The following is a 17,423-nucleotide window of genomic DNA, read 5'->3' on the forward strand; positions in this document are numbered from 1 at the left end:
ATGGGACATAGCTTGTTCAATGGAAATGCATTTATTTGGGAATTGCAGAGCTTATCCTAAACTGAATATATTTCCTTTAACCAGCATGCAAACACATGCGTATTTCAAACTGCTCTGAACTATGATAATAATAATAGCAGCTACTGTCACTGGAGCCCTTGGCTTATGCTAGGCTCTGTGCTATGTACTTCAGAGACACTATCTCTGCACCCCACATCGCCTTCCTGAAATGGCCTATTTTATGTTACCAGCTATCTCTAAATCCAATAGTGGGTTTTTTTTTTTTTTGCATCTCGTTGAAATTCTCAAAAGCAACTGAAACTCATAACCCTCTTGCCTCTGTGAAATCCTTTGTTTCCTTGGAATCTATGTTATCACATAGTCTTGATTTTCCTCTTGACCTTTGACTTTCACCAACTTATTATCATCTAATCTATGTTTAAATGCTGGATTACTTAAAGACTGGCTTTCAAATAACTCCAAGCATATACTTAACACTATGCTAAGTGTTTTCCTTTAGCTGTCTTTTTTGACCTTAAAATAACACTATGAATTTGTGCATTTTTATTATCATTTTTTTTTTTTTACAAATAGAGAGACTGAGTCTTTACTTACTTTGTTTACTTCATTGGCCCAAGGGTTCATAGCTCTTACCTGGGAGCTTCTAAACACAAACCAATGCAGCTTGACTGACTCTGTTATACCGTTTCCCATAGTCACATTTTTATTTCTATTATTTCTTTCTTTTTTATTTATTCTCTATGTGAGTGCTATTCCCAGTATGTTACTCAATTTAGCAGCATCAGAACAATCTTCGAGTGAGTATATTAGAAATGTAAAGCATGGACTCCATCCAAGATCTACTGCACCAGAAACGCTGGAGGTGGGTCCTGGATGCTGCTTTAGAAAACTTTCCAGATCATTCTCATGAACCCTAAACTCTGAAAACCAGCTGCCCTGGATGATCTTCTCTGTTATCTACATGCCAATAACCTTGATTTTATGCATCCAGCTCACAGGCTTCTCTAAATTCCAGTCTGCTTATCTCTCCCCTCTTGATGGACATCGCAAAAGCAGCTCAGAATTTGCTTATAGAAAATGGAACTCTTGCTCTTCCTCAAGAAACTTGCACTTTAGCACTCCCAGTCTCAGTTAATGTGACACCACTGATCCCATTGTCCAGGCCAGAAACCTAGTGGCCATTCTTTTGATCCTGCATGTGCAATCACCAAATACTCTTGATTCTAACTCCTAAATATCTTTTGAATTTACCATTTCTTTCCATCTCATCTTACTTGGAATATTCCTTACAGACCTGTCTGTGCACATGCTACCCACCCTAAAGTGAATTATTTACAATAAAATCTGTTTCCATAATATATGCAAAAAAATAACCACATAGCAATCAGTCACTGCTGTTCAGAAAATCATGTCATGGCTTATCTCGGCTCTTACGATGAAGACCAAAATCTTCCCAAGCCCTCTGCGTCTCTCACTCCTCATCTCACACATAATAACTGCCCCCCACGTTCAATACACAAGCCACAATTGTTTAAATTTCCCATGTCCCCTCAGGCCTTTGCACATGCTTCGTTCTGCAGGTTGCCACCTTGCACCCCCACAATCCCACAGTTGTCCACAGATTTCACCCAGAGAACATAAGACAGAGAAAACTTTAGCAAAAAATAAATTCCCACTGGATATTTCTGTTCTCTACAAAACTCTCTATAGTGTTGCCCAGTAAAGGCTTTCTTCTCTGGGGCCTTTTCACCATTCAGGCCACAGAACTACTCCCCACTCTTTCTGCTCTTTGTCTCTCATTCTTTCAATCATAACTATGACTGCTACTCATAGTCTTGAGCCACAGATAACACACACGTCTGGGAAGCCTAGCCTCTGAGATGATTTATCAAAGTCTAACAAAAATGAGCCTCACCCTATGGGATATTCTCAAACTTGCTACTAGAAATAATAACCTTCATTATTTCCATTTGTTTATCCCATAAACCATATGCTTCTGGAAGATACAAACATGTTTTATATCTGTGTGTGTGTGTATGTGTGTGAGTGTTTGTGCATGTATGTGGGTATATGTATTCCTAATAACTCATCACCTGCTATCCAATAGTTATTCAATAAATACTTATTGAATGAATGTCCTCACACTAACCCTAAATTATGGACTTTTATCTATTGTAGATGAGATTTTCAATATACCCATAGAGACTTCATTCCTTCTAACAAAACAGCCTCCCTGGGAGTTTGAACTACTCTACAGGGTAAGAAAAGCAGGAGTACATTAAGGATTGAATGCTATGTAGAAGTGAAGACAATTGCTAACTGAGTGGCCTACAAATCCAATATGCTGGAGGACTGTAGTAGAGCTTGCCATTGACAGAGAAGTAGCAGACACTTACCTCACATAGGTCAGAAGTGAATACTTACACATTTTTGTGGGTGCAGAGTGGCCTTGTCTCTGCCTTATTCCATAAAAAATCATGAAGTAGGTTGGTTGACTATTTTGTGTGCTTATTTAGAAATATTATGATCTGGATTACAGCAGGGTCATTTTCCACTTGCTCAAATTTTACCTAACTTACACGTGAGCAGTGAGTAGCATGTACATAGGAACCCCAATACCTCCTGCTAAGAAAAGAACATGGCAAGTTGTAGATGGATCTTAAACTTCAAAGAGAACTGAATCTATGCTGGTGGGGGCCCTTTTCATGCTGCTCCAGCACAGAGAGACCTCAGCTAACAGACTGAGTCTATCTTCTGAGTCAGGTGCAGTGGGAAACTTGAAAGAGATGCCAACATAGACTTGAATTATACGGCTCTCCTTCCTCTGACATCATGTTTCCTAAGCAATTTTCTAATTGAAATGTGATTTCCAGCATTAATCTGGATGCTATCCATGGTGGGGATGGTGTTTCATTCTCTACCACATCTTTATTTCCCAAATGTGTCCTTATGTGAACTTCTAGTGGATAAAAGTTTCTCACACATAGAAACAGCCTCCTGTCTGGTCTCCCTGTACCTCACACTGGCTTCTATTACTTACTCAAGAGTTAACACGGCCGGGTGCGGTGGCTCACGCCTGTAATCCCAGCACTTTGGAAGGCCGAGGCAGGCGTATCTCGAGGTCAGGAGATCGAGACCATCCTGGCTAACACGGTGAAACCCCGTCTCTACCAAAAATACACAAAAAAATTAGCCAGGCATGGTGGCGGGTGCCTGTAGTCCCAGCTACTCGGGAGGCTGAGGCAGGAGAATGGCGTGAACCCGGGAGGCAGAGCTTGCAGTGAGCCGAGATTGTGCCACTGCACTCCAGCCTGGGGGACAGTGCGAGACTCCATCTCAAAAAAAAAAAGAAAAAGAAGAGTTAACACATCCACCTTAATAGCACATGTGAGCTCTCTTCATCTTGTGGCTAAAACTCCATTGAGTCTTCATTACACCAGATTGACACTTTCTAGCTTATTCAGCAATTCCCTACACAAGCCATCAGAGAAGGCTCCCTGGGACTGCACTGCCTAGTCTCTCTCCCACATTTCTTGAGCTCCAGTAATACTGGAACACATATGGCGACTTTTAGACTCTATTAATTTAAATGTGCTATTCCCTTTACCTCATACACAGCTACATGTCTCTAACAAATAATTTCTCATTGTTTCAGATTTATGTGAAATGTAAGCACATACTGAAGTCTTCCCTAGCTCCTCAGGTTAGAAGTGGCTGAAAGTATTCAGAGCTCCAGGCACACTTCCTACTCATCTCTAATACTGTGATGATCACTCTGAATTGCAGCTTAACTGCTTACATGTTCGTTCTCCATCCTCTTCTCAAACTAGATTATGGGATCTTAGGGACCTTGCAAGTCAATCTCTGTATCACCATAATTTATTACAAAGCCTGACACACAATAAGTGGCTTAATGCATGCTTTCTGTGAATAAGTATCATAATGGTTGTAACAATGAAGATTATACCAACATCCTAGGCATACACAAAACTTCAGAATGATAAGGTAACAGCACCTTGTTGCTCCAAATCTGTAATAATGTTTTTGGAAATGAATGATGAAAAACATGTCTATACTTTTGTGAACATACCTGAGGCTAATAATCAAGGTTTTTTTTGTTCATGTTCATGGGTTCCATGTAAAAAAGCAGTTTTTTTTTAAATGAGAATTTATGTGTTTGTTTATTAAAGAATTTTCCCCCACATCCAAACTTCTTGTCTGGAAAGTATGTATGGATGTGATGTTCAAAATATTTAATAAGTCATACGGAAATTACAGGACTAATCAGAATAAATCTGTACAGTCATAAGAGGGAAGCAGGGTCCTGGAGGTCCCTCTGGGGCTAAATGTTAACTCTTGTTTCTGGATTAACACTGAGGAGATTTGGGAACCCAGGCATCCAGGGTGGCATTGGGGGGACAATTTTCAGGGGGATTTGAGTAGTGGTTAGTTACCATATAGAATAAAATTATTGTAATTTCTTAACAGTCAATACAATTAGTGAAGTGCACTGCTGTACTTCAGGTCTATTCTCATGGTCTAAATCTGTCTTTAATATAATTTGAAGACAGGTATGTGATGCCTCCAGCTTTGCTCTGGTTGTTTAGGATTGCTTTGGCTATTAAAGCCCTTTTTTGGTTCCACATGAATTTTAGGATTTTTTTTCTAATCCTGTGAAAAATGACATTGGTAATGTAATCAAATGGTGTTGAATATGTACATTGCTTTGGGCAGTATAGTCATTTTAATGATATTGATTCTTCAAATCCATGAGCAGGGGGTGATTTTCCATTTGTTTGTGTCATCTATGATTAGTGTTTTGTAGTTTTGCTTGTAGAGATCTTTCACTTCCTTCATTAAATGTATGCCTATGTATTTTTTTGTAATGATTGTAAATGGGATTGAGTTCTTGTTTTGGTTCTCAGCTTGATTATTATTATTGGTGTTTAGCAATGCCACAGATTTTTCCATGTTGATTTTGTATCCTGAAACTTTACTGAAATCATTTATCAATTCTCCATTCTGTACCATTTATCTATATGTCTATTTTTTTATTCCAGTACCATACTGTTTTGGTTACTATAGCACTGAGAGTCCTAGATTTGATAAAGCCACCTACCTATGATGAACTGACCTTTGACTAAGTCAACAAAAATATACACTGGGGAGAGGACACTCTATTCAATAAATGGTTCTGGAAAAATTGGATAACCATATGCAGACAAATGAAACCATACCCATATCTCTTACCATATACAAAAATTAACTCAAGATGAAATTAAAGACTTAAATGTAAGACTTGAAACTGTAAAAATCCTAGAAGAAAACCTAGGAAAAACTTTACTGAACATTGGCCTAGGCAAAGAATTTATGACCAAGTCCTCAAAAACAAAAATCAAAAAAACAAAAATATATAAGTGAGAGTTAATTAAACTAAAAAAAACTTCTACAAAGCAAAATAAATGATGAATATGGTAAACAGACAACCTACAGAATGGGAAAATATTTGCAATCTATGCACCTGACAAAGGGCTAATATCCGGAATCTACAAGGAACTCAAACAGCTCAACAAGAAAAATAACTCCATTAAAAAGGGGGCCAAACACATAAACAAACACTTTTTAAAAGAAAACATACAAGCAACCAATAAACACATGAAAAACATTCTCAACATCATTAATCATCAGATAAATGCAAATTAAAACCACAGTGAGATACCATCTTACACCAGCCAGAATGGTTAATATTAAAAAGTCAAAAAACAACAGATATTGTGAGGATGTGGAGAAAAGGGAATGCTAATACATTGTTGATGGGAGTGTAAATTACTACAACCTTTATGGAAAACAGTATGGAGATTTATCCAAGAACTAAAAATAGAACTACCATTTGATCCAGTAATCCCACTTCTGAGTATATACCCAATGGGAAATAAATCATGATATCAAAAAGATATCTGTACCTGTATATTTTTGGCAGCACTATTCACAATAGCAAATATATGGAATCACCTTAAGTGTTCATTAATGGATGATTAATGAGTGTGTGTGTGCATATATATAACATAAATACCATATTCCAGATATATATATCATATAGTATACACACATACATAAACCAGAAATACCATATACCATAAATACTACTCAGCCATAAAAAAGAAATCATATCATTTTGTGAAATCTAGGACTCTCAAGGCTTAGTAACCAAAACACCATGGTGCTGGTATAAAAATAGATACCAGGAACTGGAGGCAATGATCCTAAGTAAAACAACTCAGAAACAGAGTAAAATACTTTATGTTCTCACTTATAACCGAGAGCTAAACAAAGGGTACACATGGACATATAGTGGTAAATAATATACACTGGAGACTACAAAAGATGGGAATGTGGGAGGAAGGTAAGGGTTGAAAAACTACGTATTGGGTTACCAAATCACTTTTTGGGTGATGAGTACACTAAAAGCCCAGACTCTACTGCTATGCAAAATATTAATGTAAGAAATCTGCACTTGTACTCCCTAAATCTATAAAAATAAAACAGATATATACATATAAAATAAATAAATATGTTCTTAGGACTTATAGTTTTAACAATTCAAACCAACAACCTTGGGATAAGAGAAACTTTAGAAGTCAGCATGCAGTAATAATGCTTGGAATAAACCTATTAATCCAATATAAATATCATTTTCATTTTACAGAAATGAAACTGAACTATGGAGGGGCCACACAACAGTCTTATTATTTCACGCCTCATCCATAGAAAGGCAAGGAAAAGCCAAAAAAGCCCAACTCCATAAAGAAATCTCTTTAATATTCTGCATTTCCAACCGTGCTGAGTTTTGGAGTCTTTTAAGCTACACATATTCAAGCTTCTCCTTGCCAAACACTCTATTTATCACTCCAGAATAAGTAAATAAGAGCAATTAGAAGACACCATTTTTTAGTAGTTCATTCAACTTGGAACCCATCTACCCAACAGCATTGTTAAAAATATTTTTATTTTTAATTTTTGGGGGTACATAGCTGGTGTATATATTCATGGGGTACATGAGATGCTTTGATACAGGTATGCAATGCATAATAATCACATCATGGAAAATGGGGTATCCATCTCCTCAAGCATTTATACTTTGTGTTACAAACAATCCTATTATACTCTTAGTTATTTAAAGTGTACAATTAAGTTATTATTGACTATAGTCACCCTGTTGTGCTATCAAAAACTAGGTCTTACATTTTCTATTTTTTTTTGTACCCATTAACCATAAAAATAGGGAATGTTTCACAAATTTGCATGTCATCCTTGTGCAGGGCCATGACAACTTTCTCTGTATTGTTCCCATTTCAGTATATGTGCTGCCAAAGCAAGCACCCAACACCCATTTCTTTGAGCACACACTGAAATACTGTGCAAAGTAGATATTGGGGGGAGGCAGGTGAGTACAAAAATAAAGACAATGCTTGACTCTGGGAATTTCTATTACTTTCTCTTTCAAATTTTCTTTTCATTCCATTACGGCTTTGAATTAATGTCTAAACATTGACTTGATTCTTCAAATTCCTTCATGAAAATGAGTATCACTCACTTTAATTACTTAAAAATCTTATTTTTCCCCTTAATAGTTTTAGCTCTTATTTGAATCATTTATTCTAGTGTTCAGAAATCCAAGCACTTTCTTCTCCACCTGGGGTATAAAGAAAGGATAGATATTGCAACACAAGAGCCTGGCTTGAAGCCCTGCTTATGCATTGGCTAACTATGTCACGTGTCATGGCAGAAGTAGAAAAAATATTCTAGGAGAGTTCGTGGAGAGGGCACTTTTGTCAGTAGTGGTGTGGTGGCTCCGCATTTTATGCAAGAAAGGCTTAGAGAGTGGGTTGAGGTGGGAACTAGACATATCTTAATGCAGCCTTTGCATAGGAAATATGTTTTTACTTCTATGGTGTTCTCATTTTGATGGGTTGAGAAACTGAGATTATAACAGGACTAACTCTAACACTAGCCCCAGCCACCACCCCCAGATTCTTAGTATCTTGTCTGCAAATCATGGTGCAAAAAAAGTCAATCAAGAGAAGTTTCCTCCTCAAAAAATAAAGCCAACTGTCAAAGACACTTTAGAGAGTATTCACTCTGGCTGACTGGAAAAGTTATGAAAATTATATTAAAGTACTTTAAAAGATGGATAGTTGTTTAAGTAAAAGGATGATATCTTTAAGCTGTCTTATATCTCCAGCCCCAACCCTAGATGGCATATTGATAGCTTGCACAACAGAAGATAACGAAATGCTAAATCAGGTGGAAAGGATACAACTTCCTAGACATGGCACATGAGAAGTGCACACAAGCAGGAGAGGAAATGCAGGCATGCAACCGAAGCATTAAGAACCAAGAAGTCCAAAAGGGACTCCAGAAATATATTAAAAGTCAAAAGAGCACTTGGAAGCTTAAGATATTTGAACCTCAACATGTTCAAACTTTAAAAAAATAGAAATTTAAAAATTTTTAAACAGAGAGAAAGTTACTGATATGGTTTGGCTATATCCCCACCCAAATCTCATCTTGAATCATAATCCCCATAATCTCCATGTGTGGAAAGGACCTGGTGGGAGGTAACTAAATCACGGAGGCAGCTTCCCCCATGCTGTTCTCATGATAGTGAGTGAGTTCTCACAAGATCTGATGGTTTTATAAGCCTCTGGCATTTCTTCTGCTGGCCCTCATTCTCTCCCCTGCTGCCCTGTGAAGAGGTGCCTTCCGCCGTGATTGTAAGTTTCCTGAGGACTCCCCAGCTATGTGGAACTATGAGTCAATTAAACCTCTTTTCTTTTTAAATTACCCAGTCTCAGGTATTTCTTCATAACTGTGTGAGAACAGACTAATACAGTTACTGACTAAAAATACAAGAAATCAAGAATATAGCATTAACCCCTAAAATGTCACATTTGTTTAAAACAGGCAACTAGAATGTATTCAGTCATTAAGTCATTTATCATTTTGAAAACATCCAGGTCTTAGGGATATGCAATCAAATTATAAAACAATTACATTGTTCTCCAAATCTTCTTGCATAAAGTACCCAATACATCAATCATTTCACTTCTTTGAAGAAGTTTCATCCTGTGCACCCCTGTCCATCTTCTTCATGACAGTGTTGGTGTCATCTTAAGCAAAAGTGGGAAAGACTTGTTTCTTGGTACTACATTGGGACTCTGTGTTTGAGCCTCAGATGAAATTTAGTGTGCCAAGTTCTAAATATCCAATTTAATGCTTTGTAATGTACTTTTGCAGATCTGGGTTTGCATTACTACTTTACTACTTGCTGGCATTTTGAACATGAATAAGGTGACTATATGAAAGCATATAATTCATGGGGTTTCATGAAGCCTAAATGAGAAAAGAAGACAATGTGTGGTAGTGGGATTTTCACAGTGCTTGGCACCAAGCACATCTTTCCCTTCTTTACTAAGTAAGTCAGCACATATTTATTGAGCATCAACTGTATATCTAATTCTGTAATATCTCTGTATGATGCCAATTAAAGTCATTTATTTAACAATCTATCATTGAGCATCTAATATAAGACTGCTGAGTACTGTATTGATTCCTGGGGTGGAAAGTGAGGAAATCTGTTCAGATAATAAGGCATGTCTGCCTCCCAGGAGCAACAAAGCATGCGTGACTGTCATGTACCCAATCTACACTCTGCTAAGCGCCAGGCAGGGGAGAGTGGTGTCTAGGTGGCTAATATACTCATAATGCTTTCTAACCTCTAAGCACTTGTTTAGAGATACTGGATGTGGTTATAGCATTTTAAAAGATAAATAAGCCCTCCATAGGGCGGTTCATGGATTTCTCATGTGCTATTACATAGACTAGATCAATAAAGAGTGGGATGCCCCCATCAATCACTAGTAAGGTGATGATCTCACAAGTGCACTACCTACAACTTTACTATCATATTGACATCAGAAAGAGAATTGATCCTTTTCTGCATTATTCCATAAAAGTTTTTTATGTTTTTACTTTTTTCCAGAGAGGAGAGGGGCACACTCATGCTTTATTCAGTCATGCTTGTCTTATTCATCTCTGTAAAATGTACATCTTCATATCAATGTACATGAAAGATATCTACATGGGACAAAGGGAAGGCGTGTGGATCTTATTTGACTCTTGGGTTAACCATAGCCAATTATTTTCTTTAGCAAGTTCTTAATTTATCTGAATCTTATTTATGTAATATGATTAAAATATTACTTATTATTCATTTTTATGAGTAAAAGCCCCAATGCATTATAGACATGCAGTAAATATTAATTTTATCATACATCTTCTCTTCTTTAAAATTTTCCTTTCCATTTGAATAGAAATTTTTTCCAAAGAATATATACATACATTCAACAAACACATAAAAAGATGTCCAAAACTGTTAGTGTTTATGTAAAGTAAAATCAAAACTACAATGAAATATCACTTCACACCCATTAGAACGGACAACAATGAGTATTGGCAGGAATGTGGAGAAATAGGAATAGGCATACAATGCTGGGGAAAGTAAAATGGTGCAGCTGCTGCAGAAAAGTTTGATCATTCCTCAAGATGTTAGAGTTACCATATGACCAAGCAATTCCACTCCTCACATAAGAGAATTGAAAACAAATGTTCATACTTGTTTATAAGTGTTTATAGAAATATTACACATAGTAGCCAAAAAGTGGAAGCAACTCCATTGTCCACCAAGTGATGAATAAACAAAAAAGTTGGTACATCTATACAATGGAATATTATTCACTAATAAAAGACATTATTTACTGATTCATGCTACAGCATGGGTGAACCTTGAAAGCATTATGCTCAGTGAAATACAGTAGGCATAAGTCTACATATTACATAATCCCATTTATAGGAAATGTCCAGCATAGGCAAATCCAGAGACAGAAAATAAATTAGTGGTTGCCAGAAGCAGTGAAGTGGAAGAAGAGTGAAACTTTATGTTCCTATCTTTTAACCTTGGTTTCCTATAAACACTTTTTTATGTTTCCAGTTTAGTAAGAGGTAAAAGGGGACAAATATGGCTCAGTAGTTAAGATTCTGCAAATAAATAACAGTTCAATTTCATGTTATGCCTTTGTAAACCATTTGAGAGAAAAAAAAGAAAAACCCTCACGTACCTCCCAAAAACTCTTTGCCTTATTGACAAACTTGACTCCTAGACCTTTGTTTCAGAACAAATATTATTGAGAAAATTGGTCCATTCTCTGTGATTGTTGGAAAGCAATTAAAACAAAAATCAAAGAGCTATAACCATCTGTTCACTTCCAATTCTTATCTCTCCATTTGCAGAAATAACAGCTATGTATTATACTACTTGTGGATCATTCAATATTTTGAGTATGAAAGATAACGGTTGTCTTTAGCCTGGCCAACATGGCAAAACCCCATCTCCAGTAAAAATACAAAAATTAGCCAGGCGTGGTGGCGGGCACCTGTAATCTCAGCTACTTGGGAGGCTGAGGCAGGAGAATCGCTTGAACTAGGGAGGCAGAAGTTGCAGTGAGCCAAGACTGCACCACTGCATTCCAGCCTGGGCAACAGAACAAGACTGTAAAAAAAAAAGAAAAGAAAAGAAAGAAAGAAAGATAATGGTGTGATGGTCTTTGAAAGTTATTGCTGAGAAAATTCAGAATTTTTAACAGAAATTCCAATTTAAGCACAGATAGTAGGCTAGAAATCTACTAACTTTGCCTCTCTGATGGTGGAAGCCATGAGCTCCCCTCCCTTTGTGTTGTCTGAAGCTGTTTCCCAATCTGCACTACAAAGTAGGAAAATAGTCATTTTCCTTGATATCTTAAAGTTTGCGAAGAGGGTGCACTCTCGGTCCCTTCCACACCACACTCCATATCTCCTTTTCTCTTCTACTGGTGTGCCTTTTTTTTTGGTACACACCTAGTAAAATGAACTTTTGCCCATCCTACCTGGCGAACCCTTCACAAAGAATCAGATTTAGTTCATGTAGAGAAGGGTTCAGTATACTATGGTCCAAGGCCCAAATCCCGTCTGCCACCTGTTTTTGTAACTACAATTTCGCTGAAACAGTGCTGAGCTCATCTGTTTATGCATTGTCTATGGCTTTTTGAGCTACAATGAGTTGAGTAGTTGTGAAAGAAACCATCTGACCCATAAACTCTAAAATATTTATTATTTGACCCCTTACACAATTTACCAACCCTTGATATAAAACATTACTGGGGAAAGTGGCTTTCTCACAGATTATATATTTGAATTACTAGACATTTTTGTCATTATTTATTTCAGTACTTTAGTGTGATATATTTCAAAAAATATATGTAGAAGATGTCTAACCACAAATTAACCACTAGGGTATTGAAGTAAGACAGACTTGATTTTGATCCTAATTCTGACATTTTTACCAGCTGTATGATGTTCATTAAGTTCTTAACTTCTTTTTTTTTTGTTTGTTTTTCTTTGTTTTTGAGAAGCAGGGTCTTGCTCTGTTGCCCAGGATGAAGTACAGTGGCATGATCATGGCTCAATGCTGCCTTAAACTTCTGGGCTCAAGTGATCCCCTGCCGTAGCCTCCAAAAGTGCTGACTTAACTTATTGAACCCCCAGCTTCCCTATTTGTAAAATGGAGATAATGAGAGTACCTACCTGTCAATGAGAATGATTTTGGCTGAGAGTTCAGAAAACTCAACACAAATGGCTTAAATCCGAAGGAAAATAACATTATCTCTTTTAGCAGGAAAGGGTTCCTAGGTTGTCTAATATAGTTGCTTACCTAGATCCCCAAAAATAAAGGACTCATTCTGCTGAGTCATCACTGGCTATATCCTTAGGCTAGGCTCCCTTGTCACAGAGAGCTGCCATGATTTTAGGCATCACATCTAAACATCATCACTCCTAATTCATTAACAAGATTTGAGTCCCATGCCCACCTCTTAAGCATTGTCAGTCTGAATATTGGCATTCCCCTGAGTAGCTTAATGAAGCAAATGCATGGCCATGTGAAGGACAGTGGGCTGATTGTTGGCATAAAACTGAAATTCAGTTGAAGTAAAGGCCACAGAGGATGAAATGTGAGCAGCAGCCAACAATATCAGCTAAGATTTTTTAAAATGAGAATTATATAAATGAATGCATGTAACAACATGTAGTGTGTAGTCAATAAATGCTGGCACCTCCTGAGAGCTGTGACATCATTTTTTTTTGTGGTAAATTTGTTGGTAGTGTTCTTCCAAAATATATTGTTTAATATAAAGTATGCTTGAATTAATTTTATTAAGAGTTTTAGAAGAACTGCATATTATTCCATTCAATAACTGAAAAACTTCCAGGATGTAATGAGATTGGATAGTCATCATTACTCAAACACAGATGGACTCTGTATCGTTTTGCAGCACACACTCACCTATCAGTGATATCTGCATCCACCTCATATTAAGTCTGTTTCAAATACTTATATATCCCCAAGGTCACTCAGCGTAATTAACTGCAAAGTAAACTTAATTAAGATGAATGAATGTGCTATTTTCTTTATAAAATCACTCACTGAATGCCCATAATTTTTAAAAAGGTGCCCGTCTTTTTGCTCACCTAATTCTTGCTTGGCTCAGACATCGTCTTCTAGAGATATTATTTGCAGTCTCTCTTATCTGCCCTCAAAGACACAGAATTCCACATTCCTTTTGTCATAGCCCTTATCATATTGCATTATAAATGCCAGTTTACATGTTTCCTTTCCCTTCACCAGACTGTGAGCTTTGAAAAGGCAACTCCTGATACACAGCATGTACTTCTTCCATGCTTCAGGGAAAACGTAATGAATGAATGTGAATGTCCATTGAGAATGTCCATATTGAGAGAAAGCTGCCCTTATTTACACATCCCTGACCATGGCAAGACTCTTGCTTGCACTCACCAGATTGAAAGGCCCATCCCTTTTTCTTTTTTTTCTTTTTTTTTTTTGAGACGGAGTCTCACTCTGTCACCCAGGCTGGAGTGCCGTGGCGCCATCTCGGCTCACTGCAAGCTCCGCCTTCCGGGTTCACGCCATTCTCCTGCCTCAGCCTTCTGAGTAGCTGGGACTACAGGCGCCCGCTACCACGCCCAGCTAATTTTTTGTATTTTTAGTAGAGATGGGGTTTCACCGTGGTCTCCATCTCCTGACCTCCTGATCCGCCCGCCTCGGCCTCCCAAAGTGCTGGGATTACAGGCATGAGCCACCGCGCCCAGCCCCCATCCCTTTTTCTCCCTTTCCTTTTCCCACTGTCTTCAATACTACAGAAAGATTGGAGCCATCCGGCAGTACGCTGTTTTTCTTTTCCTCCTCCCTGGCCAGGGCACGACATTTTTCCATGAGAAAAGAGAATAAGGAGACTCAGACTCCATCCAAAATTAAAAGTCAATGCAATGGGTACCTATGAACCAAGAAGAGTACCTTGTAAATATTCTGAGTAGGTGTGAAAAGACTCCAGGAACTAAAATTGCTAAATTATGAGACATTTATTTAAAACAATCCCATCAATGATATAAGCATACAAATCTCTAAAGCCTGAGCTATGGATACAGTGACAAGACATACTACAAGGAAAAATGTCTATAGAAAATGATGAATACAGAGTTTTGAAAGCCCCTGCCTCCTATACTGAGGGACGTTCTAGGAAAATGCCTCCATGTAGCAGTAACTCTTTCTTTAATCTCTGCCTTTTGAAATCTCATCCATTTTCCCACACGCAACTCAGAGTCAATTCAGCTGTGTACTTTTCCCCAGTCTTCCACCTGGCATTAACCTTCATCTCCTCTCTGATTTCTAGCTTTTTACTGCTATTCTTAGTAGAACATGTATCACTCTCTGCCTTGTGCGCGGGCTATTTTGTGGGTATTTGTCATTCCTGCAGCCCACTGGGGAGATCCTGAGCTCCTTAAGGACAAGGGCCACAATTTGCTCGTCTTTTCTTCCCCATTGTTACGGACCACCTAAGCTAATATAGAATAAAAAGACAGGGGTAGATCTTGATTAATAAACATATCTGAATATATTCTTCCCATTACACTTCACTGCAAAACTGAAAGCCTCTCTGTGAACAGACTGTTTTCCTTACGCAAGTAGGGTTTTGAGAAATGAAAAATTATGTTCAAAAACTCGATTGTTGATCCTTTCTGTGTGATCAGCTATATAAGTAGAAAAACATTCTTTTTTTGTTACGGTGAGGATATTGCACCAAATATAAATGCCTATGTTTGCCTAGTTCTGTTTCTTGGGAAGACCTATATATCCTTCTAATTTAATTGCCTCAAGAGATTGGATTTGGCAGATAATTTCGGATCATAAGTATCAGTTTCTTTCTCTATCTACTGTCTTCCCAAGCATTTGAGACCAAAATATCACAAATGGATCACATCAGAGCCATGAAAGATAAGTGATTGATTGTCTCCTTGATATTGATCTCATGCCAGTAGAGAGATGAGACAACATGGAATTTGCCTTCTTTTTGATTTATTCACGAAACAGGAATTTCACCAAAGCCTGGATATCATTCAAAATCTAACCATAGGGCTGCTGTGTAGGGTGGTGGATCCCCCATTATTACAGGTGTGCAAGCACAGGTTGGGTCAGCCACTGATCATGGGTGTTGCAAAAGGATTTCTTCCCCTGGTCAGTGTTGGACTAAATAGTCACTAAGGTCTCTTCTAGATGTGTTAGTTTGAGAAAGGTCAGCCCTGTATTCAAGCTGGGAGAAAGAGCTAGAGTGGCAGAGGAGAAACTATCCGCTCCCCATTACCCTGGTTCCCCATGACATCAACAGGCAGTTGGTGGTGTCACGATGCTACACAAATGTGAGGCGTAGGCTTCCAGGCTCAAACACAGCATGTACCAAACACACTGACACAGTGTCTTAGTCAAAATTTTGAACTGTGAAAACTGATTAATTTTGTATCCAACTGAAATTCTATTTCACAGCAAAGCAGTTCCCCAGCTGTGAAAGGCTGAACACTATGGCTCCAAAGAAATCAATGATCCTTCTCTGGTACTCAAGGCATCTTTATGATTCCTTTTGGGTGATAGACAACTTTATGTGACCATGGTTCTGATAAATCCAACCGAAGCATTTCAACCAGTGGGCAAACAATTGCCCATAAAGCTATCCACTTCTCTCTGTTAGGTAGTCACTGGATCACTGCCAGCAGAGTGGAGCTCACAGGCTGGGCCTCTGTCTGCTCTCGCTCATGCACACTCCTTGGCATCCAGCTTGTTCCCATCTGCAGAAACATTATAATTTCCAAATGTTGAAGGGGTTCTAATAGTGCTGAACAGAAATGTGTGCACAGTCCAGCTCCAAAACTGGAAAATGTTTATTTTTGTCACATCTTCCCCTTGATGTAAAACCATGGTCCACTTTAATAAACAGGTTGCATGGTCAAAACAGCTTTTTCCAGATAGGTTTTAAGGAAAAATGACTCTAGGTATAGCCATAAAAAATAAAAAGAGAAAAAAAATAGTTCCTCAGTGGGGAGTGACCAAGTTAAAACATACTTTTTTTTTTTTCCTTCTGATGTCTCCAAACCATTAGATATGGTATCATGAACTGCAAATCTTCAAGAAGACCATTTAGGAAGCACAGTTTGCAGTTTATTTGACCATGGGAACCTTTGTTCCTTGCTCCCATTGAAATTGAACTGAAATTCCACAGAAGCACAGTTTAGGAAATACTGAGTTAAAGTAAAACCCATGGGTCTATAGCATCAGGGAATTTTTATAGTGTGGTCCAGAAAATATCACAGAACCAAAGCCTTTTACACAATTCTGAGACTGGTAAAAATAGCACTTGCATGGAAATGGTCCCTTTTTATGAAAAGCCTGAGGAAGCTATAAAATCACGTCTACTTGCACGAGTGCCAGACCAAGAATAAAAAGAGAGAAGATGAAAAGACGACAGGTGAAAGGAGGGAAAGCGTTGAGGAAAAAAGCATGGGTAGAGAGTGACCAGGTCCAGCAGGTATTCTGAGCACAGGCAGAAGGTGTTGTTCCGGGTCTACATGCAGGCAGAGCTGAATCCTGAGGTCAGTAGTAAATAGTGTGGGCCTAGTTTTCATGCCATAGAATACAGATTACTAAGATTCTATTCTAAAAGTCCAATCACTGCAGACAATGAGATTTCTCTGCAGTAAATATGAAAGCCAGGAAGCAGCAGAGAAAAGCTCAATATGTTGTTCAGTAGAAAACACAGACTGGACCAGTAGATGGCCAGAACTGAGACGTTAAATGGAGCAGTCGACAACAGAATCATTCCCCAGTTACACCTGGTTAATGTCATCAGCAATGCCAATTTAAAAGAAACATAAATTATGCTAAGAACCTCAGTGTACATTATTAC

General features: G+C 38.0%; 1 protein-coding gene and 1 non-coding gene across 16 annotated transcripts in view; both read right to left on the minus strand.

Moving 5' to 3' along the window:
- Window positions 1–17,423, minus strand: part of NRG3 (neuregulin 3) — a 1,113,017-nt gene that overhangs the window by 645,917 nt on the left and 449,677 nt on the right. The gene's annotated exons all lie outside the window — the stretch shown is intronic.
- On the minus strand, window positions 7,296–7,401 carry LOC112135280 (U6 spliceosomal RNA). Its single transcript, XR_002916583.1, has one exon. It is a non-coding gene; the product is annotated as a U6 spliceosomal RNA (small nuclear RNA).

The sequence above is a fragment of the Pongo abelii genome, chromosome 8, assembly GCF_028885655.2.
Source record: "Pongo abelii isolate AG06213 chromosome 8, NHGRI_mPonAbe1-v2.0_pri, whole genome shotgun sequence".
Lineage (NCBI taxonomy): Eukaryota > Metazoa > Chordata > Mammalia > Primates > Hominidae > Pongo > Pongo abelii.